Source organism: Chrysemys picta, chromosome 11, assembly GCF_011386835.1.
Source record: "Chrysemys picta bellii isolate R12L10 chromosome 11, ASM1138683v2, whole genome shotgun sequence".
Taxonomy (NCBI): Eukaryota; Metazoa; Chordata; order Testudines; family Emydidae; genus Chrysemys; species Chrysemys picta.
Genome location: NC_088801.1, coordinates 44,891,043 through 44,911,138, shown reverse-complemented (window position 1 = coordinate 44,911,138; position 20,096 = coordinate 44,891,043). Strand labels below are relative to the sequence as shown.

At 42.2% G+C, this 20,096-nt stretch overlaps 1 protein-coding gene and 1 long non-coding RNA gene across 7 annotated transcripts in view; one reads left to right on the top strand and one right to left on the bottom strand.

Annotated features, from left to right (window-relative positions):
• Positions 1-20,096, top strand: part of ZNF385B (zinc finger protein 385B) — a 296,303-nt gene that overhangs the window by 110,949 nt on the left and 165,258 nt on the right. The window lies entirely within an intron of this gene.
• The window catches only part of LOC135974140 (uncharacterized), a 28,255-nt gene continuing 17,671 nt past the window's right edge, over positions 9,513-20,096 (bottom strand). Inside the window, exon 2 of the long non-coding RNA XR_010591333.1 lies at positions 9,513-10,112. This is a non-coding gene — a long non-coding RNA (uncharacterized LOC135974140). The remainder of the gene's footprint in view (positions 10,113-20,096) is intronic.

The window sequence follows — 20,096 nt, the reverse complement described above, 5'->3', positions numbered from 1 at the left end:
CATAATGGTGGTTTCTGTTTGGTTGTCTCCTTACTTTAGCAACAGACTCAAGACTGTAAGTTACCATCTTTCTCTCCTTGCTGAACTACACCAGCCTGTTACGTTTGACTATAGTCATATTTTTAAAATTCAAAGACACACATTGATTTGCTTTAACTTATTGTCACACTGGATCTTCAGAAAAAATATTTTATTTTAAAGAATAAATGTTTTAAAATGTCTCTCAACTATAAGTTAAATTTTAATATTGTGAGTATGCCAAGTCATATTTCAACTTATGATAGTTTAGTCATAGGGATGATGGGTTTAACTCCATTTTCTTTTTCTCAGGGATCTTTACACAGGGCATATTCTTAATAGGTTATAATCACTTCACACAGCCTGCAGAGATCTTTGCAAGTAGCTAATAACAAAATAGATGGCAATTTCCCCTTACAGGTTGATAGCTATAGACTTCATGAGATTTCTTGGTGCTATTTTAATGCACTAGTACTGTATGCTAAATTTAGATCTTCTATTACTGGAGATAACTGCTCCACTTCTACAGATTGTGGTAGATTTAGATACTATATTTCTGTCAAGCTGTGCAACTTGCAGTGTGCACTTGTTTAAACAAGTAACTCCACACATATAAGGCTACAAATCCCCAGACAATTCAGTGGGTGTTTTTCAAGAGTAAAGACTACAGGATAAGGCCTTTACTGTATTTGATAACAAGTGTTAATTTAACATTCCTGTGACATTTTTTTATCTCAGTTGTTTATGACATAAGGCGTTCTTTTTCAGTTTAGCTTGGGAGGTAGGGCCAAATGCATCCCTGGTGTAACTCTATTGAAATCAATTGAGTTGTACTAGGGATGAGTATGGCCCAGGATGCCTATTTAAATAGACAATTGAATGTGTTATTACTGTCATTCATCGGAAGGCTGAGCTCTCAACTGGAATAAAATATGTTTACAACAACTGGAAAGAGAATATATTAATATCATGTCATTTACAGCTGCCAGTATTAGCTGCCATAAAGAGGTCTGATAGCTTTCAGTAGCAGATGTACATACAGTAGCACAAAATATACAGCATTTTCCATGACAGTAGTTGTTGCGAAAATGGCTGATATTAAGCACATTTTCTCATGCTAAGTTTTGTTTGGGAGTTCTTGGGAACCATCAGTTTGGGTATATGGCCAGCTAATGCTCAAAGAGGAATATGGGGTTTCTTACCATGGGAAATTGTCCATGTCTCCCTAACAGAAGGCAAGGTGTTAGGCTCTGCCAAAAAAACAGTTGAGGTCATGCTTCAGAAGTAATATTTTGATGCTAATAACCTTGCCAACCTTTTTATAATTCTGGCTTTGTATAACGTGCTATTTTTGTGGGCAAGGTTGATGAGAGGTTGTGGCAAAGCAGTTCCGGCATTACCTAGAGTCCTCCGATTTCAATCTGGTTTTTAAACCTGGCTGTGGTACAAAGGCAGCACTTATCTCACTGGTCAATCATCTTCTCTTGGCAAAGGTCAAACACTAAGTGCTTGTGTTGATTCTTTGATGCAAATGAATGCGAGTTGTTGACTTGGTTGCACACTTTGGCAGGGATAGACAAAGTAGTAAGTGTGTGTTTCTCTGTTATTACCTCTAAGATGGCTAAGAAGAAATTGTTGGGCTATTGCTTATCTGCCCTGAAAATTATCTCACATGGGATCTTGCAAGGTTCTCTTCTGTCATCCCTCCTATGCAATGTCTATTTGAAGCCTCCAGTAGTGTGATTTGGGCTGCAGTGGCATCAATGTATTGAAGATAGAGATAATGCAGTCTTTTGGCTTTAAAGTGTCTGACTCATTCTGGAGCTTAGATGAGGGGTAGCTGACTGAAGCTCAAACCAGAGAAGATAAAATTGTTACTGATTGGTTGGGAGAAGCACTAGGAGGAGATGGCAGAGCTAATATCTGCCCCCTTGATTGAGAGGGTTCTCCTGCCATTTGTCTGTACAAAGTGTACAAGCTAGAAATCCTCTTGGTTTTCTGGTTTATTTTTAAAGAAGTAATCAAGAGGGTTTAGTAAGGAGGTTGCAGCCTTTCATTTCAGATGTAGTCTTTTATGATTTACCAGCTACATATTGGATTACTGTAATGCACTGTATGTGAGGCTTCCCCTGAAGACCACCTGGAAGCCTTCTGTTAGTGCAGAATGAAGCTGCCCACTTAATTAGCCATGTTTCTCACTAGTAGCCGATAGCCACTAATCTCTGTATCTTACATTGACATCCAATTTGTTTCCATGCACAACTCAAGGTGTTAATTTTGAGAAATAAAGTTCCATATAGCCTCAGTCCTGTTTTAGAGAGTTTTTATGTTGCATCTTCACAATTTATTTTAACTGAATCATTCAAGCTAACAGGTTCCAGAATTACCCATCTGGGGGGAGGATATATTGTGTAACAAGCTTCTGTGCAGGCCCTTGTTCCTCCAGTTGGTCTGAGAGTGCCCAAGTTCTTTGACTTTCAGGGTACACTGCAAGACCTAGTTATTTACACAGGCTTTTCCCCACCTGGATGATATTCTAAATTGTTGTTACTTCTATGTATATTTTCCTTTTTGATAGAAATGTTATCAGCGTCCTATAGCTACTCGGAGTTCTTCTATCCTTTATTCTCTTTACTTCATTTGGTCAATCAGTAATCTTAAAACTACAATTGAAACATACCTTTGATTTGGCTGTATGTATATAAATTGTTTAGATTTTTATTAAGTGAACCTATAACTTTAAAATGGGCAACTCTGCAGTTTTCACATCTGGTTTCTGATTGACTTGGAAAAGAATGTTTAGGAAAAAAATTGTAATTAATATATCCATTTATTTTTATACTTTAGACTATCAAACTGGGAAGGGGAATTACCTGTAACTCTAACTCTTAAGTTTAACCCTTTTGTTGCCAGTCCTCCACTGCACCTACTGTGGTGCCATCTTTCCATTAAAATCAATGAAATAATAGAATACCTAATGTGTTCAATAGAACAGCAGGTGCACTTGACCTAGAAATACCTGGAACATGTGGAAGCAGTAAAAATAGTGCCCTACTTTTAAATAATTGCAGCTAGTTTCAAGAAGAAATAGGGTCTTTTTTAAAAAGTAAATGAAGGAATTTATTTTAACTGGTGGTACTATAGTACAATAAAGAAGTGTAAAATATTATGTCAATCTGTTGAAGATACAAATACCTGTGTATTTAAAAAAAAAAAATGGACCACTACTGTTTTGCTACATTAAACTGCATTTGATGTTAGTGAGTATGGCATGGTGCTGCTAACTGCATCGGGCAGAGAGGTGCACAGATGATATCATTGGAATGTCTTGTGGTATAGGGGGCCAACAATACAAAAAAGCTTCCAGGACTTGGGTCTTAATCCATATAACCAAAAATAATCCATACAATCACGCGTAAGGGTAGCATAGCAGAGACAAAAACTCTACTGGAGCAGCCAGGAGGCTATAGGATGGGGGTAAGTAGCACTGCTATTAAACTCACGCTCTTCTGAGTTATGCTCCTACCTAAAGACATTTTTGCAAAAATCTTATTGGACATTAATAGCACTCGTATTCCTAACTCACTTAACTGCTTTTGAAAATTTCTCCGATACATAAACTTAATATTTAATTACTATTATTGTATCCCAATAATGTGTACAAGGCCCATCCAAAAACCAGGCCTCTTGTGCTAGACCAGGGGTGGGCAAACTTTTTGGCCGGAGGGCCACAGCTGGGTGAGGAAATTGCATGCAGGGCCATGAATGTAGGGCTGGGGTAGCGGGTTGGGTGTGGGGAGGGGGTGCGGTGTTCAGGAAGGGGCTCAGAGCAAGGGGTTGGGGTGCAGGAGAGATGCAGGATGTACCAGGGGGCTCAGAGCAGGGGGTTGGGGTGCAGCAGGGGGTGGGGTGCAGGAGGTTGAGGTGCAGGAGGAGTTTGGGGTGTGGGCTCTGGTCTGGTGCCGCTTACCTAGAGTGGCTCTGGGGTGGCAGTGGCTTGCAGCAAGGCTAAGACAGGCTCCCTGCCTGGCCCCGCGCCGCTCCCGATAGCGGCCAGCACCATGTCCCTGTGGCCCCTGGGGAAGGGGGGAGGCAGAGGGCTCCGTGCGCTGCCCTCGCCTGTGGGTATCTCCCCCGAAGCTCCCATTCCCGGCTAAAGTGTTTGCAGGCGAGGGCAGCACGCAGAGCCCTCTGCTCCCTCTCCGCCAGGGGCCGGAGGGACGTGGTGCCGGCACTTCCGGGAACGGCACGGGACCCATGGCGCCACAGGGGTGGCAATCCTGCAGGGACGTATTCGGCCCGCGGGCTGTAGTTTGCCCACCCTGTGCTAGACTGTGTACAAACACACAGTGATAGACAGTCCTTGCCCTGAAAAGCTTCCTGTCCAAATTCTAGACTTTCCCCAGGGCATGTTCACCTGCTGAAAAGTTTTGGGGTGTGTGTGTGTGTGTGTGTGTGTGTGTGTGTGTGTTGAGTTTTGAAAGAAAACTATATAGCCCCAAACTGGGAGTTGTCTATTTTTCTTCCACTTCATGCAGCAATACATATAGAGATTTTATAAACACGGAGACTAGTATAAATTAGGGGATGCACTTTGTTTAAATTCTCTTGGTATTAGGCAGTGACCCCTTTTTTGTCTGTTTTTAATGTGGTGCTATCATTTATAAGTCTGCATGAGCTCCATCTGGTGGCCAATCTGAAGTCCCGGACTGTGTATTTTCTCCTCTTGATTAAAATCTTGGTCTGTCCTTTCAGCCAGAGTGTTTTTTGTGAATTTGTGATGCAGTTTTTCACCCAGTCATCCCCCCCATAACCAATTCCTCTTCACTATCCTCTGTGCCACTATTCACAGGGTTTCCTGAAGGATATTTGGTAATAGTTACATGCAAGATGAGTTTGGGCACCCCTAATTTATCTGCCATTTAATAAAAAATACAAGAGGAATTCTTCATATCAACACCAGGCTTCTGCTGCAGGAGATGGGGAGTCTAGCTGCTCCATGTGTAACTAATTGCCAAAATTTACAACAGTTGTCCAGTCTTGAAAAATCCACTCACCCAGGGTGAACAGAGATCTTTCCAAGGCAAGGGCCATCCTCTTTTGCACAACTTAAGTTTCTGTGTGCATGCGTGTGTGTGTGTGTGTGTGTGTGTGTAATAAAAATCCACCCCCATGATGTCTGTAAAGAAAACCTTACAAATATGGACTCAGTATAAACTGATGCGGTTCTGTTTTAAGTGTCCAGCCATTCAGCTCCCGTGCTGCTGCTCCCAAGTTGCAGCGGAATGAAATACTGACTAGCGTCTCCTCCGTGACTACTGCCACAATTCAGAACCCTGCAGGAAAGAGTCAATATGACAAGCATCATCAGATCAGTTGAAATTATGCTGCTTGGGGAAGCTGCCAGAAGGTTGGGGATTCAAGTAGTAAAGAAGCACCGCTACTCCAAACACTCTCCGCAGCTAAGATGCTTTGGGGTGGAAGTGGTGGAACAGACAGTGCTCTGTTAGTTAATTACCCCGTACAACCAGCACAATTGCTTTACTCCTGTAAATAGTATCAGTGAGGTGTGCAGGTTTGTTTGGCTGTGTTTAGTAGGCTTCATTTTCTGCCTAGTAGGCGGTTAGTACATTTTTTTTTTTTTAAATCCCTGGAAATAAGACAAGGGAATGGGAACTGCTAGGTCTTTGTGCATTGAAAGATTTTATGTATGTTTTAGCATGTTACAAACCTTAATCACGATACTTCTGTGAGGTTGGTAAATATCTCCATCTTATAAATGGTGAAACCAAGAAAGTATGTGACTTGGCTGAAGCCATAGAGACTGTCAATGTGTAATCATAATTACCGCGTGGAGTTTCTTGCTCTGAACTTAAACTTTGTGCACACTGGCTTCTTGATTAATGTAGATGTACCGGTGCAAATCCCTAGTGTAGAGATGGCATGCTCCCCAGTGTAAACCAAGACTTGGAAACGGGGGGAAGCTGCACCACCACAACTCACGGTTTACACTGGTGCAGCATGGCTACAGGAAGATAAAGCCCCCAGTGGAGAAAAGGCCTGAGTCTAATAGACCAAGCTCCCTCTCAGGCTATTAAGCTGCCAGTTAGGGCCAGAGGAGGACACACTGCTCAGCAGAGAAAACTGGGTCAGCTGTGTATAGTCAGCTGGGTGGAAGTCGGCAGTAGTTTTACAGCTGTAGCACTAACCCCCACAACTGGAAATTAGTCTAGGGTTCTTCAAATTGATCTGTGTGAAAATGGAGATTGTCAGGAGATTTCCGGGATCACAAATCACTGGAGATCCCTAGCTGCAGCCCCTGAATGCCAGCACACTCTGTGGCTGAATCCAGAATGCCAAAATCAAACCTCAGAGAAGTGTTTTAATTAACAAAACTGTTTTAGAATAGAGTAAAATAAATCCTCACTATTTTTCTAAGCAAATAGAAAACATGTTTCATAATGTATATTTTACAAGTGCAAAAATTTAGGGCCTTGTCTTCACTAAGAGGGCTTTGCCAGTGTAGCTATACTGGTATAACCATAGTTACAGTGGTGTAATTACATCCACAATAGGGCTCATAGCTATGTCAGTAAAAAATCAGAGCCCTAAGCAACATAGTGATACTAGTTTAACTTAAGTGTATACCAGGTCTAAGCTCCTAATGAAAGGACCTGACTTGCATGGTGCTGATGCAGTGACCTGACCAGGCTAGGCTATGCTAACTGTAAGTAGAGGTGGAGGCAAACAAAGACAAAGGGGTTAGCTTAACATTTTTAGAACTCTATAAGGGGAAACCCAAACATTGTATCAGAAGGATAAGTAATAGAGAACATTTCCCAAGACTATTTACAATAATACCAACATACTAACCTTTGTGAACTTGAACTTGCTACTCCTTACTCTGTGCAATTTAATATCAAACACATGATAAACAAGAACAAAAGACATTACCCAACAATATACCTTGTCACTTCAGAGAAGAATCAACTTTTCTTCTCCTTGGCTATAAGTCCAGCTCCACTCTTGCAGTGCTATTCATTGCTTTCCTTCATCTTGAAGTTCTCCTTAGGCTATGTCTACACTAGAGAGCTTACAGTGGCATCGCTGTACCGATGCAGCTGCGCTGCTGTAAGGTCTCTCGTGTAGTCGCTCAATGCCAATGGGAGCGCTCTCTCCCGTTGGCATAATTAAACCACCCCCAATTAGCAGTGGTAGCTATGTCAGTGGGAGAAGTTATCCCGCCGACTTAGCACTGTGCACACTATCACTTATGCCAGAGTATCTTGTGTCGCTCAGGGGGGTGGAATATTCACCCCCGCTGAGCGACACAACTTTTTGCCGACATAACTGTTAGCATAGTCCTGGCTTCAGATTCGATGTTCCTGTGGCTGTACCTCTTTGTACAGATTTTATACACAAATGGGGTTTTTTCACCTAGTGGGCCCTCACTTGTCCATTAGACACTTTTGAAATGTATTTCTCCAATAGATGTTCACAGAGTCATACTCTCTGTTCATATACTTTAGATTCTTTGTAGGTGGGCTTCCTGTTTACTGTTTTTAGGCTCTTTTTTTCATCTAACACAACTTTTTGATCATGTCCCTTTTTTGCCCGTTATATTTCCTTCCAGTTTTTCCCCCTTGATTCATTCTCTCCTTTTCTCTCTACTTCCCTTCTCTTAATAGCCTCTGCTCACATACCCAGATCTATTTTTTTCTGCTTTTCTTGACCTGAAATCTTTCCTGTTTCCCTTTTTTCTTCCTCTTCACTTCTCAGTCCCTTGTTTTTATGTCCTATTCTTTTGTTTTATCATCTCGCCTCCCACCCCAGCTGGGTTCATCCTCTAGTTCAGCATCATGATTCTTCTCTTTCCTTCCGTCCTCTCTAACAGCCTTTTCCAACTGTCCCCTTTTGGGTGGACTCCAAGCCCCCTCCCCAGCTCAAGATGCCCTCTCACTGGTGTCTACACTGAAAGCGCTACAGTGGCACAGCTGTGCTGCTGTATCTTTTTAAGTGTAGACCAGTCCCAAGTGCCTGCAAGCTCCAATAAAGACCGAGCGCCTGATTTTCAAAGGGGCTGAGTACTCACTGCACTCATTAACTTCAGGTGGAGTTGTGGGTATTTAGCACTTCTGAAAATCAGGCCCAATGGCAGTTGAGAACACTTAACACCTTACAGGATTGGTCCCTAAATTAGGGAAAAGAAAGATCAGCCACATAAAGGGTGTGGTACTCAAGTTGGAATAGGGCTAAATAATTGAAATAGCCAAGTTAAATGAGATTTTTTTTTTGGCTCAGATATTCAAAATGCATGTCTGTTGTATGGCAAAAAACTGGCACATAAGTTGCATATTTATTTTCCAACTCCTGTATGTAATGGTTTAAAATTACAGAAAGGGTGCAAATCCCACCTCCCTCCTGTCTCCTCCTCTCCCCCCTTCCCCCACCTTCACATACCTATGTTGGCCCTTTGCAGAAGGGGGCAGAGGACTGCAGCGCTATGATTCTATTCAGGCAAATAAAATCTTCCAAGAAAATCTGTGTGAACAGATGCCATTCTAATTGGGCAATTCTAGATGACTGAAATTTATGATTAATAAAATAAATAAAATTTGATTGTTTAAAATTCATAAAATACATCTGGAATGACCTTATTCACTGCTACTAGTGATTAATCACCTCTAGGGGGTTTGGATTCATTGAGTGAATAGCCTTACAAAGAATTAAAGATCCCTTGAGCATAAACTGTCCTGTAGGAATATAGCTGTTAGTTCTTTTTACATCTTCTAGACCATCATGCATAAATGTGTATGACACAAAGGCCACTTGGGGTCTCAGTCAGAAACTTAGAGGTCAAACTCACAGGACTGAAATTTTTACCCAGACTGGAAAAAGATTACATCATACATATTGCAAATAATCTTTCAGGCAGGGGGCTTATTGAACATAACATGAACTTAGACATAGTATTTCAAGGTGAAATAATCATCATATGAGGTGTCGCTTTGATTTAGAGCTGCAGTAGTATACCCTGCATGAAATTCATTTGACATGATCGTATTCTATCAGTTTTAGAAGCTATAGAGCCAACTAATATATAGTTTTTCCTGCAAGTTTAGAGAGAGTGGGCTGAAAATAAATTGCTTGTGTATTATTGTGTCTGTGCTATTCTATCAAGGGCCAAATTATCAGCCAGAGTTCTATCCACTCTACAGTTATTCATGCACACTTTTGGGGGTATATTCGTGTGTTCATTGCAGGTGTATACAAACACGCACCGCCACTAAAATTTCTAACAACTGTGTGCACATCTGTACCTACTACTCCATTAGGTTACATTTTATAGGTGCAAATTCAGACACTAATTCTGATTATTGCAGCTATTTGCATTTGTAAAGTCTACCTGTACAATTTTGTGGTAGCTGCCAAAAAATTAATTGTATCTCATGTTAAAGGAGACCAATGTCAGTTAATTAATGATTTAATTAGAATTGTAAATAAATTATTTATTTTGGCTTCATTACACAAGGTTAAAACAAAAATGAACTGCTAGCTGTTGCCATAGAAATCATATAATAGAAATCATTGAAATGTAGGACTGATACATCATTTAGTCCAGTCCCCTGCACTGGGGCAGGACTAAGTATTATCTAAACCACTGGCTCTCAACCCAGAGGGCCGTGAGCAGGTTTCAGGGAGCCTGCCAGTGATGGGTCTTCAGCCCTTGGCATGGGGCTCCATCCAGCCAAGCTGCTGTAGAATCCATCTTGGATCTCTCTTTTTCTGTCAGTCCCAGGTGAGAGCTGTTCTCTCTCTGTGGGCCCAGTTCTTAGCTTTGCCTTCTGTTACCTCTGTCCATTGTCTACCTCCTCCAAAGCCAGGATGAGTTCATGGTTCTTCCTGTTGGAGTTCCCTGTTAGGTGTCAGTTGTTAAGTCACTGGGGTTCACATTGTCTTTCCAGATCCTTGGTTGATATAAAGGCAGGTTCTAGGCAGGCTTTTATGACCCATTCATGTTACCTCAGTTATGTTGCACAAACTCCTCATGTCTCCTGCTGTGCCCCAAGAGCAGCATTTTAACCTTTCTGCACCTATCAGGTAGCAATAACAAGTTAAGTAAGTCACTGTCTTGCATATCATTCATAAAAATATTACAGAAAATTCCCACTTCTGTCACAGCCCACCATTGTGTCCTGTTCTGGAGGGAATACCTAGAATAGAATCATTTTTAATGTCTTTGCCCATTAAAACCTTAACCTTTCAGCTAAGACTGCCCACAACATTACCTACTGTGGTGTGAATACTTGTGCACTGGGAATTGAAACGAGGCTATCGATTCTTTCACATAGCCCCTAACCAAGTGCCAGAAGATAACTTTTGGTTGCTACCAGCATGAGCTGCATTTGAAAACGCCAAAGGTTCTATTATATTATCCGTTGTTTGAGTCTCCCAGAAAGACCTATTCCTGCTTATTTAGATGCATCACCCTGACATTAATCTACTTACATTGATTTGCTTCACATACATTTTTTTTATCTGATTCTCTGCTGTATCCAGATGCTTCTTTCTATTTTTAATGTAAAACTTCATTTTGAAACTCCCAAGGGAAAGGCGAAAGAATACTAGGAATGTTTTTAATGAGTTTGTCCGTAAACCAGGGGATTAGCGTGATATAAGCTTCTGTTAGCTGCTCTTATAGAGTACCTGGATATGTCATTTGTTTCTTATGGATTCATTTTCTCAGTATAACTGACATTATGTGCTGATATTTCCTTCATGCATAGAACTTTTTGGCATGCTAGTCCCTTTTTCTCGCTCATGCATAAGCCTCTTATGGTTTTTGGGAGGATTTGAATGAAGTTTCATGGTACATTACCATTCAGGAGCCACATCATAAACTTGCTTTTCTTCATGTTAGTGTGGATGCCTTTCAAATTTTTGTGTCATCAATCTGACACTTTTTGGTGACTGCAACCTACTCTGCTTCTATTTGTCATGTGAATTCATGATCAGTTTGCTAATTCGTATTTCCTCTTAACAGCGAGAGGAACATGCTGATACAATAACAATTTATCCGCATGTAATTTATTGTTTCTATTCTGCCAAAGCAGTCACTGTATTATTTCCATATTTCTGATGTCAAGGGGGTAAACTTCAAAAGTAGTCAGAGTTCCTTTCAAAATATTCACAATTGTGAAGCCAAAATCTTCCCTGAGAAATGTGCGTGCAGCTCTCACTGAAATAAGTGGGAGTCCCACACATGCATACCAGGTTACGTTTTGTCTCCCAAGGGTTCAAGGACCTTCTCTTGGCATGCCAAGAATTCCCCCTTTTTCTTCCCCTTATCTACACTCCTCCTCGTCTTCCTCAGCCCACAGTGCCCTATGACAAAAGAGCTGGACAGGCCCTTCTCCTTAGTCTGACCTTGCAACTCTTTACACCTACCTTTGGGAATTACTAGAGAATGACAGTTGGGTTTCATACCTTACAGTGATTAAGTACCCTGCAGTTCCAGTATCCAAACCGCATTGGACTGTTACTAGATACCAGGTGTTCCTGTATTCTAGTTCCCTATTATATAGTCTTAAACTAGTGTATAAGACTCATGTGTAGTCTTGCATTAGTGCAATTTGTGAGTAATTCCATTGCAGTTAAGCACTAGTATAACTCCATTAACTAGTGATAATCAAGTCCCTAATATACAAAATTGATGTTTTGTAATCGCCCCTTGCTTATCTGTATACAGATTACTTAGATTTTGATTCATTTATTGTGGGTTAGAGTGACAATAGCGATCAGCATATACCAATTTGAGTTGGAGGCGGCCAGGGGCATAAAAGCCTTTTCTTAATCTTTCATTCTCTGAATTTGCAAACCATTCTCCACGCTTCTCAGTGATACCTGGTATGGCTACAGCACTTTCCATCATAAATGCCTTCTACAGTCATTGAGGTACTATATCTTCATATAATTTATAGCACAAGTTCCAAAGTAGAAAAGAAATGTGTTGCTTCTTTTACACAACTGCAAAGCAATGACTAATTGCAATGGTTTCCAACATCTGTTATCTAGAGCTGCTGAAGATAAGTTCATAGCCAAACAGAACTTGGGTCAAAACAGCAAGTGATTTGAAGTGACTGAGTTGCACTGTAGTCATTGGTACTCCATGCACATGTAAGAGTTTAAGCAAGAGAGAGTCCTGTGGCACCTTTAAGAGTAACAGATGTATTGGAGCATAAGCTTTCGTGGAGCATAAGCTTTCACCCATGAAAGCTTATGCTCCAATACATCTGTTAGTCTTAAAGATGCCACAGGACTCTCTCTTGCTTTTTACAGATCCAGACTAACACGGCTACCCCTCTGATATGTAAGAGTTTGTGTGTGAAGATTCCTTTGCAGGATTGGGACGAAGTCCGCTAAAGTGAGATGAATTGCATAGGGCCACACTGTGCCAGGCCATTATACTGGTGTGTATAGGAAAGGGGAGCATGTTGCACCTCCTAAAGGGTGTAGCAATAGGTGTGTTCCCCCCCTATGTGCTGCGGGGAGGCATTATGAGGCAAAATTCCTCCTGATACCCTCTTTGTTGCAGGGCTGTTCTGCACTTCCCCTAATGCAGAACTGTGCTTTAAAGGCAAAATTAAGCCCACAGGAGTCAATTTAATAATGATACAAGTCTATTTTCCTTGGATAAAAGCCATAAACTGAAACAGGAATGTTTTATTTATATTTGTTAGCATGCAGCAAGCTACAAACAAGTCTGAAGATTAATAAGATGTATATAAAATGTTTCTGGCAAACCCACATAAAATAAATGCACAAAGGAACAGCAACAAACAAAACACAGGAGTTTGGTAGAAGAATGACAGTGGCTAGAGGTGGTTGTCACTTTTGCATACTCCCACCTTTGCTTGAGTCACTCACTTTCTATGTAGAGAAATATAGTTCCCTTGGGGTTCTTTGTAGATATCATCTGGGGTTTGCCGAGGGAGAAATGGATATACCAGTGATTACCATGAAAGCCATTTGACTTTAATGTTGTCCTGCCCTAGTTCTATGTCTGACAGTGGAGACACATGGTCTGAATGCTCATATGCACAGAACCAATATTTGGTACATCTGAGGGCTGGGTTGCTTTCTGCCTTCCCATCTTCCTCCAATCCTGGGCCATAATTTAGAGTAATCTCAACACTGCTCTAAATTGCACTAAAATTAAACCTTGAGGTTGCTAACATGGTGGTGATCCACAGAGTGCAGCATGTTCCAGACAGGTTTCATTTCCAAAGAGATGCTGAAAGCACTGCAAGTTGAACAAATGGAACTTTATTAAACCCTTTAGACTGCTCTGTCCAGGTGGCTGAGTTGTTTCCAGCCCGCTTCCATGGAGCACTGTCAATAATTTTTCCAGGGAACATGGGCTCTCTGACTCCAGTTCCATGATCATGATACATCTTCCGTATTTTACAAACATTTAAATATAAATATTAAAAACAAATAATTGACATCCAGACTCCCACCCTATATTACTTAGATCAGAGGTTGCTAGCGCACAGCTGAGTTGGTGTCACTTCTTTACCACAAACTCGGCTGGTTGTGTAGCCTTTGAGAGCAGGCAACCAGACCAGGAGTGATGTATCTCTGTTTCCAAGTCTAGCAAACCATCTCTCTGTGGAGTCTCCTCCCCCACTGTTGAGTTGGCCTCTGGATGTTTCTCTCTCTTTCTCTCCCCATTCTGATCCTCTCAGTAGTTTCTCTGGGTGTTTGTCTGTGGGCTCATAAATGACTACTGTTCCTTTGGATCCTTTATTTCCTCTTGCACAGTCACCTTGTGTGACCTAGGTGCCAATGCATCCATCACAACTCCTTTATTCCACTCCTTCTGGTGACTCTCTAAAAGCTGGATCCTCACAGGATTCTTGGCTGAACTGTCATACTCTAGTGCCTGTTTTCTCTGATTGGCAACCATCTCCTCTTAGTGTCTCCATCCTTAGCCTGCAACAGGTAGTCTTTCATTGATAGCAGTGTTTTGGTCCATTGTCCCATCAGTGCCTGTGGCAGACTGTTTTGGCACCCTTGTGCCAGGGAGGATGTGTGGTGGTCAAACTCGCATTTGTGCAAATTCCCTGAATTCTTCTGAGAGAAATTGGGGTTCATTATAAGTGAATACAGCATGTGGCATCCGCTGTCTTGGAAAGTGGGCCTTCAATTTCCTTATCTCTGACTCAGTTCTGGTATAAGGCAGGCATAGACATTCCAAAAATTTGAATAGTAGTCCACTGTAATCAAGTACAGTATTGTTTTTTTCCTTGTAGGTCAATAAGTCCACTTCCACCTTTCCCCATGGTTGTATGGGCTTCATAGCCATCTCTGGTGGTCAAGGGCTTTGAGGTTACGCAGATGTGTAATTTACCTGATTGCTTCTTTACCACCACCATGCTGCTTATCCAGGCTATACTGGCCTCTATAGATACTATGATACCCCTGTTCTGCTGACTTTCAAGCTCCTTGCATACTGGGTTAGGTAGTGGCACTGGAATTTACCTTCATGGTAAGAACACAGGTTCCACTGTTGGGTCTATTTCCAGTCACAGCTTTCCTTTGAGGCACCTGTCTCCTTTGAAAACATTCCCGTATGATGTTTCATTGTCCATGAGACTTCCCCTTTTGTTTCTTGTACTGCAGCTGTACAGTTCTGATATTCCATCCTGATCAGATTTATGGCTTGTATGACTATATTCTCAAGAGGGGTCTTACCATCCACCACCACAAACCTGAGTTGTATAGTCTGTAATTTTTTGGGTTAGTTACTAAAAGGTCACATTCTCCTATGGGCTGTATTGTGCACTCATGTATTAGATTGCGCCTGCTCTTTAATATGTCTTACTTATCTAATTCATCCCAAGGAGTCGCATTGCAGAAGGCCCCACTATCCAGCTGAAATTGCACAGGGCATTTCCCTATGAACATGGTTGCGTGGACAGTACAGTATACTTGCGTTTATCCAAAACCCTATTATCTGAACCTCCACATATCTGAATCCTTTTCCTGTCCCCCATGTATCTCATGCTGGGGGACAAGGAAGGGCTTGGATAATATGGAGGTTCAGATGATAGAGTAGAAACCCTTAGACATGACTGCAAGGAGGATGACCCCCAGCTGTGGAGGAGGCCACCCTGCTTCTGAATGGCTCCTGTGGCAGTGCAGGGAGTCCTCTATAACCCTGCTGTCATGGGAGTGAGCAGGGCCATGACACTAGAGCTACAGAAGGCTCCCAGCAGCAGAACCATTGACACTTGATCCTTGCAGATGCAAGGTGCAGAGAAGGCTCCAGTCCTTTCTGGAGTAGAGTCCTGGCCAAGGGGTCTCTGCTCTGCCCTATGCCATGTGTCGGCAGGGATAGGGTGTCACTGGCCCTATGGCAGTGCAGGGAGCCCTCTGCAGCCCTGCTGTCTCAGGAGTGAGTGAGAAGGGCAGAACAGAAACCCTGCTGGCCAGGGCTGTGAGGAGAAGGATGACGAGCTCCTGGCCTTGGGGGAGGCTGCTCCACTGCTGAACTTTTCTTCCCTTTTGATTATCCAAATAAAATGCGTGTCCTCCATGCTATTTGGTTAATCGTGAATATACTGTATAGAGGAGGACTGGGGCTCAAGTTTCCTCCTGAAATATTACACAAGGCACTATTTAAAAAGGAATAGCAAGTATTTTACTGTATGTTCTCATATTAGAAACAAAATTGGACACAACTACTGTATATAACATGCATTACATTGTCCGGTATTGTTCAATTTCCTTCTTTCTGCACACCATTTTCCCTTTTACCTGGAGCGACCCAGACCCAGCCTGCTTCACTTGCCTGGCTCCCAGCCGTGCCGTTGGCGAGTGCCGGGGGACAGTTCCCCGCTGCCCCCCAAGGCTGGGAGCCAGGGGAGCAGAGTGGAGCTGGTTGGGACCAGAGGCCTGGGGCCCCACACAGCCCCCCCACGCGGTGGCTGCATAGGGCACCAAAATGGCTAGGGACAGCCCTGCCTCTATCTAGTGATAAAACTTGAGCTGGAGAGAATCAAAGTTAACTGTCTGAGGCTTGACTGTAATGCTATAATATATATTCAACCTTTCTGCCTCAATCTTCATCATCCTTTCACCACAAGAATTCCACCTTTATGATCTGTAGCTGAAGTATAGGGCTTTGATCCATATTTGGGGCTCAAACACTACAGTGATGAGTCATAAATGCTAGGTAGATAAATGAGTGTATGCTTTACTGTACAATATGTTTATGCATAATGCAATCAACAACTACTATTTTGGAAGATAGGATCATTGCTCATCTTCAGAGACATCCTCTTAAGCCAGTGGTCACATCTTCTAGTGCAAAGTTATAATATATCAATGAGCAGTAAATCTTTTTGATGACAGACAATTTTAAACCTGGGAAATCCCTCTATTCCACTTGTGGTGATAAAGAATTTCCTTTTAAATGACTCAGGAAATGAGATTCTCCTAGGTGATCAATTTGGCAGATGTTGCATGTCTAGTGCCAAGTAATACTCTGTTTTGTGCTAGCAGTTCAAGGCAAAGAAATAACATCAAGCCTTTTCACTCCAAATATGTCTAAATGGAAGATGCAGCATTTTCAGAGAATGAACAGAGGACTGCATTCACTGTTAGTATAAGCATCCCCTTTGCTTGCAACAGAGTTGCAACCACTTACTGCAACAGACTCATAGAATAAAAATAAAGCTCACACACAGTTTGTGATCATCTTTACAGTCAAACATTTTTCAGGAATAAATATTTAAACAAACAATCTTTCCTAACTGAACATAATTTGTAACAAGTTATTTTGTTTACACTTTTTAATTGATGTTTTTCCCTTAGGTAAAAGGGAGAGCTGAGACAATCTCAGAGTGGAAGCAGATGGATTTATTTATTTATTTAGAGGAAAGTGTGGGGTGGGAGGGTAGATGGACTTTTGAGGGGAGAGGAGACGGAATTTCATAGCAGTGTGTGAAGGAAGATGAATGTTTGCTGGGGAAGAGAGGTGCGTACCGGAGAGAGGAAAGCAGCAGAATTTGATAGAAATCATGTATGTGTAGATATCTTTTATTTTAAACAGCTTGATGATGTGAACTTTTGAGGGTTGCTTTAAAATATTTGATCCCGGCTGGTGCTAAGCCTGCTAATCCAGCACTGATCACCTACTTAGAAAGCTGCGTATGGCTATTTTGTCATCTTCCATTTTTTCTCCCCTCCCATCTTTGATTCATGTACTTCCATCTTACTGTTTTCTTCTGCTCCCCTTCCTTTCTCACTTTCTTCACTGCTCTGTGACTGTAGGGTCACACTTCCTCCTATTTTTTCTCTATCCCATTGGTCTTATTCTTATGCTGTCTACCCTACTTCCTCTCTCATATTACATTGTATATTCCCACTTAGAGCCCTTCTTCTGTTCTCTTTGTCCTCTTATCCCTTCTGTATTCCATTGTTTATCCTTCGTTCTTTCTCCTCTTGGCATAGCCACCTTTTTCTTATTACTCTCTCGCTTATCAAGTCCTCCACATCCCCACTCCATGGTCCTTTCTTTCCCTGACTCATTGGATTTCCCCCCTCTCTCTAATTCCCTGCTCCCCTTGGGAAGATGTTGCTGCCAAGGATGAGACAAGTGGTGAGCTCCCTCTCTTCCTCTGACCTCTATATACTTTCCTACTCTGTTTTCTGAGGACTGCTGCTGCCTCTGCCATTGTTGAAGAGAAGAGTGGGTACCTCTTACTCTGCCCACTGCTCAGTCATAGGCGGCTGCTGGCTGGCAATCTCTTCACCCTGGCTCCTGGAGGCCACACTAACAATTTGGAGGAGGACAGCTGGTGGCCGGGAGGACATTTGCTGTGAGTTTAGTGCCGATGGTATACCCCACAAGATTCTATTCAGGTAAGAAATGCTCATGGGTGCTGAAAAACCATGGGCCTGTGAGCCTCTGGGCAGGTCCTAAAAAGGGGAGTTTGGAACTTTTCCTAATTAACATTGTGTATTCCCACCACAAAACTCTTAAACTGAAATCAGTTTTACATTTTGAAGGGAGGCTCCAGTACACAAAAGGTAGGGTGACCAGATGTCCTGATTTTATAGGGACAGTCCTGATTTCTGGGTCTTTTTCTTATATAGGCTCCTATTACCCCCCACCTCTGTCCTGATTTTTCACACTTTCTGTCTGGTCACCCTAACAAAAGGTTAAAAATGAAAGGTGAGATTCACAGTGAACTTTGCAAGCCCCAAAGGCTTGCTCTGCCCCCACCACACAGAGATTTGGAAGCTGGACTATCCTCTCGAACACTGATCGCTCCTACGTGGGTTTGATGTATACTGCTGGTGGGCGGAGGGACGGGGCAGTGTGAGGAATGGTGCCCAGCTGTCCTCTGCACTTACCTGTTGTGTAGTTAAAACAGAAGATGCTGAGTTCCAGTGCCATCAGTCTAGTAGCCAGGGCCGCCGAGAGCGGGTTCGGCCCCCATGAAAATTTTTTTTCGAGCCCCCCAGCAAGGGCGGACTGGCTAAAGAGGGCCGACGAGGTGGGGGGGAGAGCTGGGCCCCGGGCTCCCTTCCGGACCGCCGGGCCCCGGTAATTTGTACCAACTTCCCCCCCATCTCGTCGGCCCTGCTAGTAGCTTTCACAGGTAAGGAAATATCGAAGCTTGGCAAACAGAGAGAGCATAAGGACATTCACTAAACAAATGTAACAAATGGCTGTTATGCCAATTTTGAGTGCTGTCATCCTTTCCACTGTGTTTTGCTGTAATGCAAACTATTTAAAAAGGTGTAAAATATATGAAATGGTGTTATAAATAAACTGCAGGTGTATTGCACCATTAAACAAACAACTCAAATCTTCACAGTAAGTACAAGAGAAAATCATTAACAGGGTGGCAGATTGTAAAATCTTTAATAGGAATGCAGGTCCCCTATGCTGAGTCACCTGAGGCTACATAAAGATTTGCTGTATCAGTGTTGCCAACTACAACTATTCAAAAATCAGGAGGCAGGTCCCCCAAAATCATGAGACTAGCTTAAAAAACATGAGAATTTTAAAAATAGGTATTTTTATTTACCTTCTGGGGTTGGAGCACTGTAGGTTCATATTTTCTAGCTCTTCTCTGCAACCATATGGGCTCAAAACTTAAATGTAAGTGTTCTGTTGAGGATGGGGTTTGGATTTAGCCTGTTCAAAACCATTTGTGGGTTTGTGCTAGTATCAGTGTTAGCTGTGGGTTACAGCTGGATAGTTTGATTTTTAAAAATAAAATTACCAGAAAAGGCCAGGACAATAGAGCAAGTAATTAAAATAAATAAATACATTCACTCCCTCCCCCCCACCCCCCCGTTGCCCATATTGAGAGCTGATGTGAAATAGTTCCACATACAGAGGTTTGTACATTTCCCCATAGCTGTCCTATAAGGGACAAGTTGATTTTAATGGAGGCATGCTGATTTACACCAGCTGAGGATCTGGCCCTAAGACTATTGATTTTCTTGATGGATTTTTTTAAAATAAAACAATTTTATTTTTTTGAAAACCTTCCTTACTTGGTTGCTTTAAAAAGGATGTTTCTGAAGCAGAAAAAATTGGGAGTGGTGTCTGCTCAGGCAAAAGTTCCATCCACAAACCCCAAACTGACCAGGAAATATATAAACACTGTACATGTGTGTGACTGCCACATCATTTCCAAAGGGACTTGGAGAAGCAGGACTAGTCATTGGACTGCCACGTCCTCTTTTCTCCCCCCCTGCTTCTCCATACGTTATGCGAGTCTAGTCCAAGAACAAATGTAAACACCCAAACAACAATATGTGGCTTGTACTCCATTAAAACCAGGCGAGAGAGTCATGTTTTTTAAAATATATGAAATCTTCCCTGTTCAGATGGAACTGAGGAGGTATATCTATCAACAGGGCTCAGACTGATGGATGGCTGAGGGAACAATTCCCACAGTAAACTTTTAATAAAGCTGCTTAAATGTAGGGCCATGTTCAGACCTCACTTGCTTTGGTGTACCTTGGTGTCACAGCTCTGGTCAAGCGTC